The sequence below is a fragment of the Orcinus orca genome, chromosome 16 (genome assembly GCF_937001465.1).
Source record: "Orcinus orca chromosome 16, mOrcOrc1.1, whole genome shotgun sequence".
Classification (NCBI taxonomy): domain Eukaryota; kingdom Metazoa; phylum Chordata; class Mammalia; order Artiodactyla; family Delphinidae; genus Orcinus; species Orcinus orca.
In genome coordinates, this window is record NC_064574.1 from 31732126 (window position 1) to 31748485 (window position 16360).

Sequence of the window (16360 nt, forward strand, 5' to 3'; positions counted from 1 at the left end):
TAGGGGACTTTAGCACCCCACTTACACCAATGGACAGATCATCCAAACAGAAAATAAATAAGGAAACACAAGCATTAAATGACACAATAGGCCAGATAGATTTAATTGATATTTATAGGACATTCCACCCAAAAGTGGCAGAATACACTTTCTTCTCAAGTGCGCATGGAACATTCTCCAGGATAGATTACATCTTGGGTCACAAATCAAGCCTTGGAAAATTGATATCATATCAAGCATCTTTTCTGACCACAATGCTATGAGATTGGAAGTTGATTACAGGGAAAAAAAAACTGTGAAAGGCACAAATACATGGAGGCTAAACAGTGCACTACTAAATAAGTCAGAGATCACTGAAGAAATCAAAGAAGAAATTTAAAAAATACATAGACACAAATGACAACAAACACATGATGACCCAAAACATATGGGACTCAGCAAAATCAGTTCTAAGAGGGAAGTTTATAGCAATTCAATCTCACCTCAAGAAACAAGAAAAATCTCAAATAAAAAATCTAACCCTACACCTAAAGCAACTAGAAAAAAAGTAAAGAAAACCCAAACTCAGTAGAAGGAAAGAAATCATAAAGATCAGAGCAGAAATAAACAAAATAGAAATGAAGAAAACAATAGCAAAGATCAATAAAACTAAAAGTTGGTTCTTTGAGAAGGTAAAAAAAAATGATAAACCTTTAGCCAGACTCATCAAGAAAAAAAGGGAGAGGATGCAAATCAATAAAATTTGAAATGAAAAGGAGAAATCACAACTGAAGCCACAGAAATACAAAAGATTATAAGAGACTACTAAAAACAACTATATGTCAAAAAAATGGACAATCACGAAGAAATGGACAAATTCATGGAAAGGTAGAATTTTCCAAGACTGAACCAGGAAGAATTAGAAAATATAAACAGATCTATCACAAGTAATGAAATTGAAACTATAATTAAAATCTTCCAACAAAGAAAAGTCTAGGACCAGATGGCTTCACAGGTGAATTCTATCAAATATTTAGAGAAGAGCTAACATGGATCCTTCTCAAACTCTACCAAAAAATTGCAGAGGGAGGAACACTCCCAAATTCATTCTATGAAACCACCATCATCCTGATACCAAAACTAGAAAAAGAGATCACAAAAAAAAGAAAATTGCAGACCAATATCACTGATGAACATAGATGCAAAAATTCTGAACAAAATACTAGCAAACAGAATCCAACAACATATTAAAAGGATCAGACACAATGATCAAGTGGAATTTATCCCAGAAATGCAAGGATTCTTCAATATACACAAGTCAATCAATGTGTTACACCATATTAACAAATTAAGCAATAAAAACTGTATGATCATCTCAGTAGATGCAGAAAATATTCTGACAAAATTCAAAATCCATTTATGATAAAAACTCTCCAGAAAATGGGCATAGAGAGAACATACCTCAACATAATAAAGGCCATATATGACAAACCAACAGCAAGCATCATACTCAATGGTGAAAAACTGAAAACATTTCCACTAAGATCAAGAACAAGACAAGGATGTCCACTCTCACCACTCTTATTCAACATAGTTTTGGAAGTCCTAGCCATGGCAATCAGAGAAGAAAAAGAAATAAAAGGGATACAAATTGGAAAAGAAGAAGTAAAACTGTCACTGTTTGCAGATGACATGATGGTATACATAGAAAATCCTAATGGTGTCACCAGAAAACTACTAGAACTAATCAATGAATTTGGTAAGGTTGCAGGCTACAAAATTAATGCACAGAAATCTCTTGCATTCCTATACACTAACAACGAAAAATTAGAAAGAGAAATTCAGGAAACAATCCCATTTATCACTGCAACAAAAAGAATAAAATACCGAGGAATAAACCTACCTAAGGAGGCAAAAGACTTGTACTCAGACAACTATAAAACACTAATGAAAGAAATCAAAGATGACAAAAACAGATGGAGAAATATACCATGTTCTTTGATTGGAAGAATCAATATTGTGAAAATGCCTATACTACCCAAAGCAATCTACAGATTCAATACAATCCCTATTAAACTACCAATTGCATTCTTCACAGAATTAGAACAAAAAATTTTACAATTGGTATGGAAATGCAAAGACCCCAAATAGCCAAAGCAATCTTGAGAAAGAAAAATGGAGTTGGAGGAATCAGACTCCCCAATTCAAATTATACTACAAATCTACAGTAATCAAGACAGTATGGTACTGGCACAAAAATGGAAATATAGATCAATGGAACAGGATACAAAGCCCAGAGATAAACCCACACTCTTCTGGTCACCTAATTTATGACAAAGGAGGCTAGAACATTCAATGGAGAAAAGACAGCCTCTTTAATAAGTGGTGCTGGGAAAACTGGACAGTTACATGTAAAAGAATGAATTAGAACATTACCTAACACTGTACACAAAAATAAATCCAAATGGATTCAAGGCTTAAATCTAAGACTGGACACTATAAAACTCTTAGAGGACAACATAGGAAAAGCACTCTTTGACATAAACCACAGCAAGATATTTTTTGACCCACCTCCTAGAGTAATTAAAATAAAAACAGAAATAAACAAATGGTACCTAATTAAACTCAAAAGCTTTTGCACAGCATAGGAAACCATAAACAAGATGAAAAGACAACCCTTAGAATGGGAGAAAATATTTGCAAATGAAACAATGGACAAAGGATTAATCTCCAAAATATACAAACAGCTCATGGAGCTCAGTTTCAAAAATACAAACAACCAAATTAAAAAATGGGTGGAAAACCTAAATAGACATTTCACCAAAGAAGACATATAAATGTCCAAGAGGCACATGAAAAGCTGCTCAACCTCCCTACTTATTAGACAAATGCAAAACTACAATGAGGTATCACCTCACACCAGTCAGAATGGCCTTCATCAAAAAATATACAAACAATAAATGCTGGAGAGGGTGTGGTGAAAAAGGAACCCTCCTTCACTGTTGGTGGGAATGTAAATTGATACAACCACTATGGAGAATAGTATGGAGGTTCCTTAAAAAAACTAAAAATAGAGCTATCATATGACCCAGCAATCCCACTACTGGGCATATACCCTGAGGAAACCATAATTCAAAACAAGACATGTACCACAATGTTCATTGTAGCACTATTTACAATAGCCAGGACATGGAAGCAACCAAAATGTCCATTGACAGATAAATGGATAAAGAATATGTGGCACATATATTACAATGGAATATTACTCGGCCATAAAAAGAAACAAAATTGAGTTATTTGTAATGAGGTGGATGGACCTAGAGTCTGTCATACAGACTGAAGTAAGTCAGAAAGAGAAAAACAAATACCATATGCTAACACATATATATGGGGGGAAAAAAGGTACTGATGAGCTTAGTGGCAGGGCAGGAATAAAGACATAGACATAGAGAATGGACTTGAGGACACAGGAGCAGGGACGGGGGCAGCTGGGGCAAAGTGAGAGTAGCATCGACATATACGCACTACCAAATGTAAAATAGATAGCTAGTGGAAAACAGCACCATAGCACAGGGAGATCGGCTTGGTGTTTTGCAATGACCTAGAGGGCTGGGATAGGGAGGGTGGGAGGGAGATGGAAGAGGGAGGGGATATGGGGATATATGTATGCATATGGCTGATTCACTTTGTTGTACTACAGAAACTAACACAGCATTGTGAAGCAATTATACTCCAATAAAGATGTATTTTTTAAAAAGCTACAAAAAATATAATTTCTTTTTCTCTAAAATTACCCTTATTTTTACCAACTGTAGCCAAATTAAGATTAATTTGTTTATAAAATAAGTCTGGTTAATTGGTCAAATTAGCTCATATAATTTGTCTAGTAAAGTGGGTGCCTTGATTACTAAAAACTGTATAAAGTATGACCCAAGTGAAAAACACATTTGAAAACTATTTTTTTTTTCACTGTGAGGGCATCAGCCTTGTAGCCAAGAAAGGCTTTAAATCATTAAATTAAAGATGGGGTTTTTGGGCTTCCCTGGTGGCACAGTGGTTGAGAGTCCGCCTGCCGATGCGGGGGACGCGGGTTCGTGCCCCGGTCCGGGAGGATCCCACATGCCGTGGAGCGGCTGGGCCCGTGGGCCATGGCAGCTGGGCCTGCGCGTCCGGAGCCTGTGCTTCGCAACGGGAGAGATCACAGCAGTCAGAGGCCCGCGTACCGCAAAAAAAAAAAAAAAAGATGGGGTTTTCCAGGGTGCCAGGAAAAGCCAAGCTGCTGTTTTGGATTTCTCATAGCCCTGACTGTTTAATTTGTAGCTATTGTTTATCAATCTTCATTTCTCTCATTTCAGAGCAGACTATTGCCATGCTACAAGGACATGAGAATGGCTGAAGTCTGACAATGAGGGGTTAATTTTCTCGCTGACAAATTTTACAACAGATATAATATGAACTTATTGACTTTTAGTAAACTCAAGTACAATAAAATATCATAATTAATGTTGATGACTCTAAAGACATATCTGTATTAATAAACTTAAACAACAAACTTTAGCTTTAATACAAGGTATTAATTTAATATTAAATATTTTTCAGATCACATGAACTTGAAATCCATTTAGCTTAGTTTCTCTTATATTTAGAAATATTTAATTTGTTAGTGCTTACTTTTTTTAAAAGCCAATTTAATAGAGCTTATTTATAAATTAACCTCAGCAATACTATCTAAAGACAAAAACACATAAGACTTACATATATCCAGACAGTCAGCAATCTCATAGTTCCATTTTAAAAGTTATTCGTTAAACAAGCATTGCAATTCAAAACTTATCAGTTTATAAATAACAGTTGGAATAGTTAAGTTTACAGACTTGTGTTTTAACAGGAATAGACATAGAATAGAGGAGAAAAATCTCAGAATTAAGAAGAGAGTATAGATTGTTAAATCCTGCCAGAAGCAAGTAAAATTTCTTGCTTTTCACATACCATTGCCCTTGTCTCCTGCACCAGCAAAAAGATACTTTCCTTGTCTCTAAATATTCATACCACCTTTCTATGGTAACCCAAGCTGATTGCCACCATTTCTCTGGCTCCCTGTCTTTATACATCCATACAATCATTCCTGGTCTGTATCTAGGTATACAATCAGGGCCCCAAAGCATTCGAGGTTGACCGGCCTGCTTAAAGGGGCAGACATTGGCGGAGTGTCCTCCCTGGTACTCCTGGCTCATAGTGTCCCATGACCCCTCTAGGACCCAACCCCTATCCTTCTTATCTTACCACTGTCCCTTCATGGTTGCCAGCTGAAACAACAGAAAAGCACCTCCGGGGCTCTGAAGAGCTACAGTTCTTTATGTCTCAGCACAGAAAGAATTCAGTGAGAGGCAAAGTGATAGATAAGAAGTGATTTATTAGAATAGGACGTTTGTGAGGCTTACACGTGGGTGGGTGAGAGGGTGCCACACACCAAGAACTTAGTGTGCTACAATTTTATAATCAAAGGAAAAGTGGGGAGGAGGAGAGGACCACCTTCTTCCTCATTCTTGAGTAGACATCAAGCTTCCATCATCAGCTCCTCCTCCACATCAGGCAGGGGAGTTTTCTTGTCCCTACATGGTCAAGCCAGGACTGTCATGGCATGATGGAAATAAGCAAAAATGCAGTAATATATGTTAAAAATGGTAAATCATCTCAAATTTCAGTATAATGTTACCTTTTCCTTATATTTTTGTTTATAGTGTGCCCAGAGGAGCATGTCCCAGGAATCATTAACTTACTGAGTTCACTGGGCAGGATGTGGGTCTTATTCCACTGTTGTTTTATTGGTTTGGGGGCATGTTTCATGCTTCTGTTGCATGGTTTTGTTGCTAAGCAAGACTGCTTGCTTCTGTGGTTAAGCAAGCTTGCTTTCATTAACTTACAAGGGTCTCCCTTGCTTTTTCCTTAACTTATAATCCTCTGAGGTTAACTATTTAATTACCTACTTTGTCCCTTTACTCTGTCCCTATCAAAATTATGTGCATATCTTACTTAAAAATCAAAGAAAATATAATAAAAACATTTCATAAAAGCAAACTATTAAATACTCCATAGAAAATTTGCCAAAAATAGGCAGCATCTACAAACAAATTATCTACAAAACATTACCAAGGGATATAAAAAGAAAAATTTAATAAAGTAAGAGATATATAATGTACTGGGATAGGAAGTTAATGTTATAAGAATGCCAGTTCTCCCCAGAATTAACCTATAAATTTAACATCTCTCCAATCAAAAAAATTTTTTTGCTTTAGACCTCAGTAAAATGATCTAAAGTTTTTTAGAGGAATATTTGAAAAGAATAGCCAAGAGAAAAAAAGAGTTATGAAGATTTCATTTATCCTACAAATTAAGGTAACATAAAAAAGTCAGTAATTTAAATACTTTGCTCTTGGTGTAATGATAGTTGGAAAGATCAATGAGGCAGAATAAAATGATAAGTTGAACTCATCAGAGAGCATAAAACAGGACAGTCACAGTTGTGGGGGAAAACATATAGTTTTGGGACCTGGGTTTATTTGGAAGTAATGTTGAAGTTTTGAGTTATGCAATATATTATTAAGTGAAAATAAAGTTATGAAAAATCTGCAAAATATAATCTCATTTTTGTAAGAACAGTTAAAGTTTTGTACACACACACACAAAGATGTTAGGGATAAAAACAAATACAGTAACACTGGTTATCTCTGGTTGTTGGCCATAAGTGTTTTTTATTTTCTACTCTGTATCAGTATTTTCTAATTTTTTGAGAAAAACTCTATTTTTTAAAAGTTGGCTATTTATTTTAGGAAGTATAAAGTTGGCCTAAACATTTCTATCATATATAAAGACTTTTGAAAAACATTCCAAATCTCTGGAATTCCATCACTCATATTTCTTTTCCATTTGTATGACAAAGATAAAATTGTGATCCCCAAATTTATTTAACTGTTTCTTAAAAAATATTTGCACTGTATTATTTTAAGAAGTTAACAATAAAAACAGGTGAATTTCCATGAAAAACATTAATAGATAATGCTTTAGTTAGAAATTTATTTATTCAAAACAGCCCGTTCCTCAACCACGTCAGACCAACCAGCGTTACTACCTCTGGCTACACATACATTTTCTTTCCACATTTTTTTCTTTAAAAAATTCCCATGATTTTAGAGAGTGATTCTTTTGAGGTGAAATTTTCCATGCTTGGTTCTCCACTAAAGGTGATATCATTTGGGAAAGATCGAAAAAGTGTATAGTGTTTAGTCATTTTTGCACTTATGAGGATGAAGATAAAACACTCTCTCTATTTGAAAACCAATTTTAAAGGCTTTTCTTCTTACAAAGCAGTAAATCTAAGTGACTTGTTTTGGGAGGTTTAAAATTTGCATCCCAACAGTCCCCAAACAGCAACTTTATCTTTAGAACTACCCTGTTGTTGAACTCAATGTTCTGCTTTCGTCTTTCCTTCCTTCTTGCAGTTTTTTTTAAAAAGAGAGAATAGAGTACAGTGGGTGGTATGCAGGCCTGGAGTTAGAAGCTGGGTCTGAGTTGGCGTACTAAAATGTACTACTGCCTGACCTTGCCCGTGCCATTCAAAGTCTGGTGTGTCTGGTGATAACCCTGCCAGCTATGGGGAGCATCACAGGAGGTGTACATAGTAAAGCTGGTTGGAGTTGGCCAAGCACTGTGAAATGCAAGTAAGTCCCACTGAGAGGCAAACAAATCTAAAAGAGTGTTTTGGTCTCTGTGTTAGCAGTATTTACCTTGCATTATGAAAAACAAAAGACAAACCAATAAAATGAACCCTTTGGAGATATAGTGCAGTGAGCATTACATTGGAGGTTGCTCTCAATGGGCAGTTCTCCTTGTCACACAGGTTGTGCACTGTACAATTCCAAGTTGTTCCTTTCACAGGCCCCTTGGCCAATTTATCCGTCCCAATCCCACTTGTCAGTGGAGAACTCTACCAAACACTGGAGAGGAAAAAATATCCTAAAGTTGTAATGTGAGCTTATTTTTGTGAAACATTATAAAATTATGCTTTAGGCACTTAAAAATAACTGAGTAATTTTATTACACATACCTTGAGATTTTGTTGCAAGTTACTCAAATAACACAAATTTATGAGAAGTCCATCTAATAAAGTGACACTGAGAAAGAAAATTCAAGGGAAATTACACATACATCTGTTTTAGTAATAAGAAAATGGATGATTTTATACAAGTCAATACATATCTTCAGCTCTGATTATGAAAAATGTAGGCTAAAAGCATTATTGATAAAAATATTAACAAAGCAACACAAAACACATAGATAATTAAATAAAACCAAGAAAAATATATAACTCAAAGCAAGAAGTCCCTTAATATGAAGGAATAACCAACTCAAGACAATAATAATAAACAAATATTTATATAGTGCCCACTAGTTTCCAGGCACTAGTCTCAACATTTTACATGTATTGGCTCATTTTTTTGTAACATATTTAAACTCATGACAAAATTCTATAAGTATTATTTTCTCTATTTTACAGACAAGACACTGAGAAGTTAAACAATAACATTAATGGCTTTAATTAATAGCCACTCTGTACCCATGCCCTTTGCCCTGTAACTTTGTAGTCTCCACCCATTCTGAATACTGGGACTTGTCTCATGTCTTGCTTTGGCCAATAAACAGGAAGTGAGAACGAGTTAGCTTACTGGAAGATAAAGGAGGTAACAGAGAGCTGAGGCACCCCAACAACCAGGCAGCCAAGCCAATTCTGAAGCAGAGTCACCTAGCTCTTAATCACGCCTAATACTAAAATGCAGAGAACAAAGATTGCTTCTGATGTACACATGAGCAGAACTTTTAAACTATTAAGGTGTTAGTCATATTTCAGAGAAGAACACCAAATTCCTCAGAACACTCTAGTATCACACTAGATTACTAGTAGGTGGATTGTTGCTGTTGACTGAAAAAAAAAAAAAGCACAACCTAAAAGTTAAGAATTATGTTTTATTTGGCAGATTTTCTAAGGACTTCAAGCCTGCAAGATAGCTTCTCAGAATAGCTCTGAGGGATTGCTTCAAAGAGGTAAGGGAGGAACCAGGATATATAGGGGTTTTTGCAACAAAGACCAGGTAGTTGGAACATCAAAAGATTACTGTTAAATAAAGAAATATCTCAGGTTAATGAATTTAGCACTTTTGTGTGTACAGAAAGAAGCAAGAGTCTGTTCTCATAGAAATCATCCCTTTGATTTGCACCTTAGCTATCTAGGGCCAGTATCCTGTTCTTTTCCATTCTGAGCCCCCTCAGGGTGCACCCCTGGGGGTGGCTGCAGTAGCTTGATGGCTGCAACTGGGGCAGTCAACATTTTTTTATTCACACTGGTAATTAGCCCTTATTAATACATAAAAATATTTTAAATTGTACATCCATTGCTGAAGAAATAACTTGTCTTTCAGGATGTTGAAACTGACCAACCAAAAACCACCAGGAATGTACCTGGTCAAATGAATTTAGGTATATTTAGCTTGTTGCAGCCAGGGAGAGAGCACACAATGGAATCCATGAGATGCCTTGTTAAGAGGCATTTATTCTAGGTTTTGGACTTGTACTGAGTGATTCTTAGGAGGGTTGAAGGAAGTTGGGAGTTAGGTTTGGACTGAGTGTGTCAGGAAGTGAAGACCAGTTCTTGGGTCAGTACTTTTGGAAAGAGTGGGAAATTTGGCGATTGGGTATCTTGGTAATTTTTATTTGGTTAGTAGAAGAATTGAAGAGAGTTGTCATTGGTAAAGCAACAGCAATTACTCCTATCAGCAAGAAAAGGAAAGAAAAGCAAAATGTTTATTTTTGTGGCCGTGGTATGGCTTTGTCTCTGCCTTGTTTCAGGCATGGTCTCAGAGTGGCCTTGTCTGATTATTGTTTATAGTCTGTGAAAGTTGTTTATATTCATTTGGGAACACTTTGCTTCAGCTTAGCTGTTAGCTGCTAGCTGCCAGCTGTCAAAATAATTTTTTACTTTTTGGGAAATAATTTTGAGAACACTGGGAGAGGAAGTGCCCTGAGAGAAGTTCATGTTGGAGTATGTGGGTTAAATGTAGGTATTGCCTTAGAGGTCCAGAGAACTAGATGGTGAAAACATGAGGGTAAGTGGCTGTGGGAAAGGGAAGTACATGGGGAGGGGGGAAGCTGCTAAAAATTGAGAATTAAACTAGGAGCCTACATAACAACCATAACCCTAGCTGTGATTCTGAGAGGGGAATTAACTACCCCCCAAAATGAGTAGTTAGAAACATGCAGACTGCCTGTGGAAAAGATGAAATCAAGCCAGCCAGGAAAGGGGAAAAGCAAGTGCCTATTGAAAAATTAAAGTCAAACTAAGAAATGGGAGCAGCATATCCAGAAGAGGCAGAAGACAAGCCTAGCTCTGAAAATAATCACCAGCAGTGTCTTGAAGAAACTTTCCAGAAACTGTGTGGTATTCTTGAAAGCATGCATAAAGATAGGGTTTTTAAGTGTCAGGGGACAAAAATCCTGATGAGATTATAGATAATTATGCAAAGACACCCAGTGATGAGAACAGCAGAAATGTACAAGATTGCAAAAGATTTAAATCCTTTAAAGGACTTAAATAACTTTACAAATGCTGAACTTAAAATCACATTAAAAGGCAGTAAAGAGCTTACTTAATGATGTAGAGACATGAATAAATGACACATTGTGCAAATCTGAGAATACAGGAAAAAGACAAATGACATGAAAATGATAGAGAGAATATAATACGAACAGAGGATGGAGAATGGAAAACTTAAACATGGGGAAATCTTAAAGGAAAGACCAAAACAAATGAGTTACAAATTTTCCCTCATTTTTGTCTTTATGAAATTAAGATGCATCTCATATCTTATAATTTGCCTGCCATTCCCCCCCCCACGCCCCCTACACAAAACACTTTTTCCGTGGTGTACATTTTCAACTGATGTCAGTTTAGAATCAAGGAAAAAAATTTCCTTAGCTAAAGACAGATCCAAGATTGAAAATGCTCACTTGAGTTCCAAGGAATATAAGTGGGAAAAATCCAAAATTAAAGATTTCTTGGCAAAAACTTTTAACTCTTAGAGAAAAAAAAATCCTGCAAGCATCCAGTCCTAAATCTCAAATTACCCACAAAAGAGCAAATGCTAGTCTCCCTTATTGCTGCTCCCCAACACCAAGGGTTGAAAGGTCACATGTAACTGAGCAGGACCCTGTGGGACCTTCCCAGTTCAGGCCCTTTCCCCATACCCTCTGCTTTAGCTTCCCTCTGAAGTACCTAGATAACAGTATCTAAGGCATACTCCTGAGTTGTTTTACAGATGTGAAAACCCCCCATCAAATGGAAGATGTTAACTACTTGATGAGCATGAACACGTAGCCCTCAGACCTACTGGTGCCTAAGGATTAATAAAGTTAACCCCTGTGACACTTTCCTGTTACTGTCAACAAAAAAGAGAATTGTGCAGGAGGTGATCACATACCCTGTGATACCCACTCCCTCATCTGGCCTTTAAAAATGCTTTGCTGAATCCCTTCAGGGAGTTTGGGGTCTTTTGGGACATGAGCCACCTGTCTCCATTCATGGCCCTGCAATAAACCTTTCTCTGCTCCAAACTCTGATGTTTTGGTTTGTCTGGCCTCACTGTGTGTTGGGCACATAAACTTGGGCTAACACACAGAGGCTGAAATTTGTGGCCCAGGAATTTTTTACTCAGCAAGTTGTTCATATGTAATAACTATGAAAAGACATTGCTGGGCTACAGGTGTATCAGTCAGCGTTCTCCAGAGAACAGAAAAAGAGAGAGAGAGAGAAAGAGAGAGAGAGAGAGACAGAGACAGAGACAGAGAGAGAGACAGACAGAGAGACAGAGAGAGACAGAGAGACAGAGAGAGACAGAGAGAGAGAGAGAGATCTATTTTAAGAAATTGGCCCATGCAATTGTGAAGCCTGGCAAGAGTGCAATCTGTCAAACAGGCTGGCAACTTGGGAACTCGGGCAGGATTTCTACGTTAGTCTTGAGGTAGAATTCCTTCTTTTTGGAGAAGCCTGAGTTTTAGTTCTTAAGGACTTCAACTGTTTGGATGAGGCCCACCCACATTATGGAACTGAGCAGGACCGTATGAGGCCTTCCCAGAATCGACCCTACCCATGTCCTCTGCCTGCCTTTTCTCTGTAGAAAAACTTTAGTCAAAGAATAAATGTAATCAGAGAAGTGAGAAAATGAAGAAAGAGGAAAGCCCTCAAGCAGGACAAAATAATAATACTTTAGCCATTAAACAAATTCAAGGACCTTTAGTTCTTCCTAAAGAACTATAGATAATATTCTGAGGCCATGTCCTCTGAGCTCTTTTGCAGATGCTGAAACCCCCACCATGTGGAAGAAGTTAAATGTATGCTGCCCACAAACACATAGACCCCCAGACCAGTTGGAAACAGAAGGTTGATAATGCTGACTCCCGATTACTATACTTCACCACCATCCAATCAGAAAAATGTCCACACATCCCACAAACCCCATCCCTCACCCTGTCTTTAAAAACTTTTCCCTGAAAGTCTTCAGGGAGTTCGGGTCTTTTAAGCTCTAGCTGCACTGGACTCCTTGCTTGGTGCCCTGCAATAAATGCTGCACTTTCCTTCACCACAACCCGTTGTCAGTAGATTGGATTTACTGCGTGCGGGCAAGTGGACCCAAGTTTTGTTCTGTAACAATTTCAGCTGGTTGTAGATATTAATTACATCTACAAAATGCCATCAAAGCAACATCTAGACTAGTATTTGACCAAACAACTGGGCACAATAGCTTAGCCAAGTTGACATAACATTAACAATCACAAAAGGATTCACAAAATGTATCAGCCTTCTTTAAAACAAATGTCTTAAAAGTATTTTCTAAATACAAAACATAAATTTGAGAAAACCATGGCAAAAAGACACAGAAATCAATTAAAGTAAAAGCCTGAAAAATGTACGTCTGTTTCTAGAATTGAATGAAAAAGCCAAAAATATTCTTGAAATGAAAGGGCTCTAATATTAAAAATAGTGTAGGAACTACAATTTAGATGTAAATCCCACATTATGTTAACAGAGAAAAAGGAGGAAAAAGAAAATGAAGGGCTCATCTAAGGTTGAGAACATAAAAAGGTACCAATATATAAGCTTGAGTCTGAGATTTGTTGGGAAAACATACTTTAAATAATTATTTCAAAACTCTAAGTTAACAAATAGTAGAATTTTTAAAATGATAAATTACCTTCCAAATTAGTGATGAAAGTATAATCTTGCCCTGGTAGATTATGCATACATGCCACTGTCACTATCATTTGAGCCCTATGTCCCTGCATCAGTAATTCACACCTGGTAAGAACTAAGCCATGTTTCTCAATCCCTGACTGCACATTAGAATCACCTGGAGAGCTTGTACAAATCCTGATGCCCAAGTGGCACCCCATACCAATTGCATCAGAATCTCTTGTGATGGGGCCCAGTCACCAGGAGTTTTCATAACTACACAAGTGATTCCAAATTTGTTCAGCCAGTTTTAAAAACCCCTGACTTTGGCCCTTTCTTATGTTTTTTGGGGAGGGGCATTCTACTTTAACATAAAATTTATGCAGTTGCTTGCCCCTCTACTATTCCTTTGTGTCACTTTTTGAGTTACCCTTTTTTTTCATGTTTATTGGAGTATAATTGCTTTAAAATGGTGTGTTAGTTTCTGCTTTATAACAAAGTGAATCAGTTATACATATACATATATCTCCATATCTCTTCCCTCTTGCATCTCCCTCCCTCCCACCCTCCCTATCCCACCCCTCTAGGTGGTCACAAAGCACCGAACTGATCTCCCTGTGCTATGAGGCTGCTTCCCACTAGCTATCTATTTTACGTTTGGTACTGTATATATGTCCATGCCACTCTCTCACTTTGTCACAGCTTACCTTTCCCCCTTCCCATATCCTAAAGTCCATTCTCTAGTAGGTCTGTGTCTTTATTCCTGTCTTACCCCTAAGTTCTTCATGAAATTTTTTTTCCCTTAGATTCCATATATATGTGTTAGCATACGGTATTTGTCTTTCTCTTCCTGGCTTACTTCACTCTGTATGACAGACTCTCGGTCCATCCACCTCACTACAAATAACTCAATTTCATTTTTTATGGCTAAGTAATATTCCTTTGTAATATGTGCCACATCTTCTTTATCCATTCATCCGATGAGGGAAACTTAGGTTGTTTCCACCTTCTGGCTATTATAAATACAGCTGCAATGAACATTTTGGTACATGACTTTTTTTTTTTTTACATCTTTATTGGAGTATAATTACTTTACAATGGTGTGTTAGTTTCTGTTTTATAACAAAGTGAATCAGTTATACATATACATATGTTCCCATATCTCCTCCCTCTTGCATCTCCCTCTCTCCCACCATCCCTATCCCATCCATCCAGCTGGTCACAAAGCACCGAGCTGATCTCCCTGTGCTATGCGGCTGCTTCCCACTAGCTATCTATTTTCCGTTTGGTAGTGTATATATGTCCATGCCACTCTCTCACTTTGTCACAGCTTACCATACCCCTTCCCCATATCCTCAAGTCCATTGTCTAGTAGGTCTGTGTCTTTATTCCTGTCTTACCACTAGGTTCTTCATGATATTTTTTTTCTTAGATTCCATACATGTGTGTTAGCATACGGTATTTGTCTTTCTCCTTCTGACTTACTTCACTCTGTATGACAGACTCTAGGTCCATCCACCTCACTACAAATAACTCAATTTCATTTCATTTTATGGCTGAGTAGTATTCCATTATATATATGTGCCACATATTCTTTATCCACTCATCCGATGATGGACACTTACGTTGTTTTCATCTCTTGGCTATTGTAAATAGAGCTGCAATGAACATTTTGGTACATGACTCTTTTTGAATCATGGTTTACTCAGGGTATATGCCCAGTAGTGGGATTGCTGGTACGGGTCATGTGGTAGTTCTATTTGTAGTGTTTTAAGGAACCTCCATACTGTTCTCCATAGTTGCTGTACCAATTCACATTCCCACCAGCAGTGCAAGAGTGTTCCCTTTGCTCCACACCCTCTCCAGTATTTATTGTTTCTAGATTTTTTGATGATGGCCATTCTGACAGGTGAGAGATGATATCTCATTGTAGTTTTGATTTACATTTCTCTAATGATTAATGATGTTGAGCATTCTTTCATGTGTTTGTTGGCAGTCTGTATATCTTCTTTGGAGAAATGTCTATTTAGGTCTTCAGCCCATTTTTGGATTGGGTTGCTTGTTTTTTTGTTATTGAGCTGCATGAGCTGCTTGTAAATTTTGGAGATTAACCCTTTGTCAGTTGCTTCATTTGCAAATATTTTCTCCCATTCTGAGAGTTGTTTTTGGTCTTGTTTATGGTTTCCTTTGCTGTGCAAAAGCTTTGAAGTTTCATTAGGTCTGATTTGTTTATTTTTGTTTTTAATTCCATTTCTCTAGGAGGTGGGTCAAAAGGATCTTGCTGTGATTTATGTCATAAAGTGTTTTGCCTATGTTTTCCTCTAAGAGTTTGATAGTCTCTGGCCTTACATTTAGGTCTTTAATCCATTTTGAGCTTATTTTTGTTTATGGATTTAGGGAGTGATCTAATCTCATACTTTTACATGTACCTGTCCAGTTTTCACAGCACCACTTATTGAAGAGGCTGTCCTTTCTCCAATGTACATTCCTGCCTCCTTTATAAAAGATAAGGTGACCATATGTGCGTGGGTTTATCTCTGGGCTTTCTATCCTGTTCTATTGATCTGTATTTTGGGTTTTGTGCCAGTACCACACTGTCTTGATTACTGTAGCTTTGTAGTATAGTCTGAAGTCAGAGAGCCTGATTCCCCCAGCTCTGTTTTTCATTCTCAAGATTGCTTTGGCTATTTGGGGTCTTCTGTGTTTCCATACAAATTGTGAAATTTTTTTTTCTAGTTCTGTGAAAAATGCTATTTGTTGTTTCATAGGGATTGCATTGAATCTATAGATTGCTTTGGGTAGTAGAGTCATTTTCATAATGTTGATTTTTCCAGTCCAAGAACATGGTTTAGCTCTCCATCTATTTGTATCATCTTTAATTTCTTTCATCAGTGTCCTATAATTTTCCACATACAGGTCCGTTGTCTGCTTAAGTAGGTTTATTCCTAGGCATTTAATTCTTTTTGTTTCAATGGTAAATGAGAGTGTTTTCTTGACTTTAATTTCAGATTTTTCATCATTAGTGTATAGGAATGCAAGAGATTTCTGTGCATTAATTTTGTATCCTGCTACTTTACCAGATTCGTTGATTAGCTCTAGTAGTTT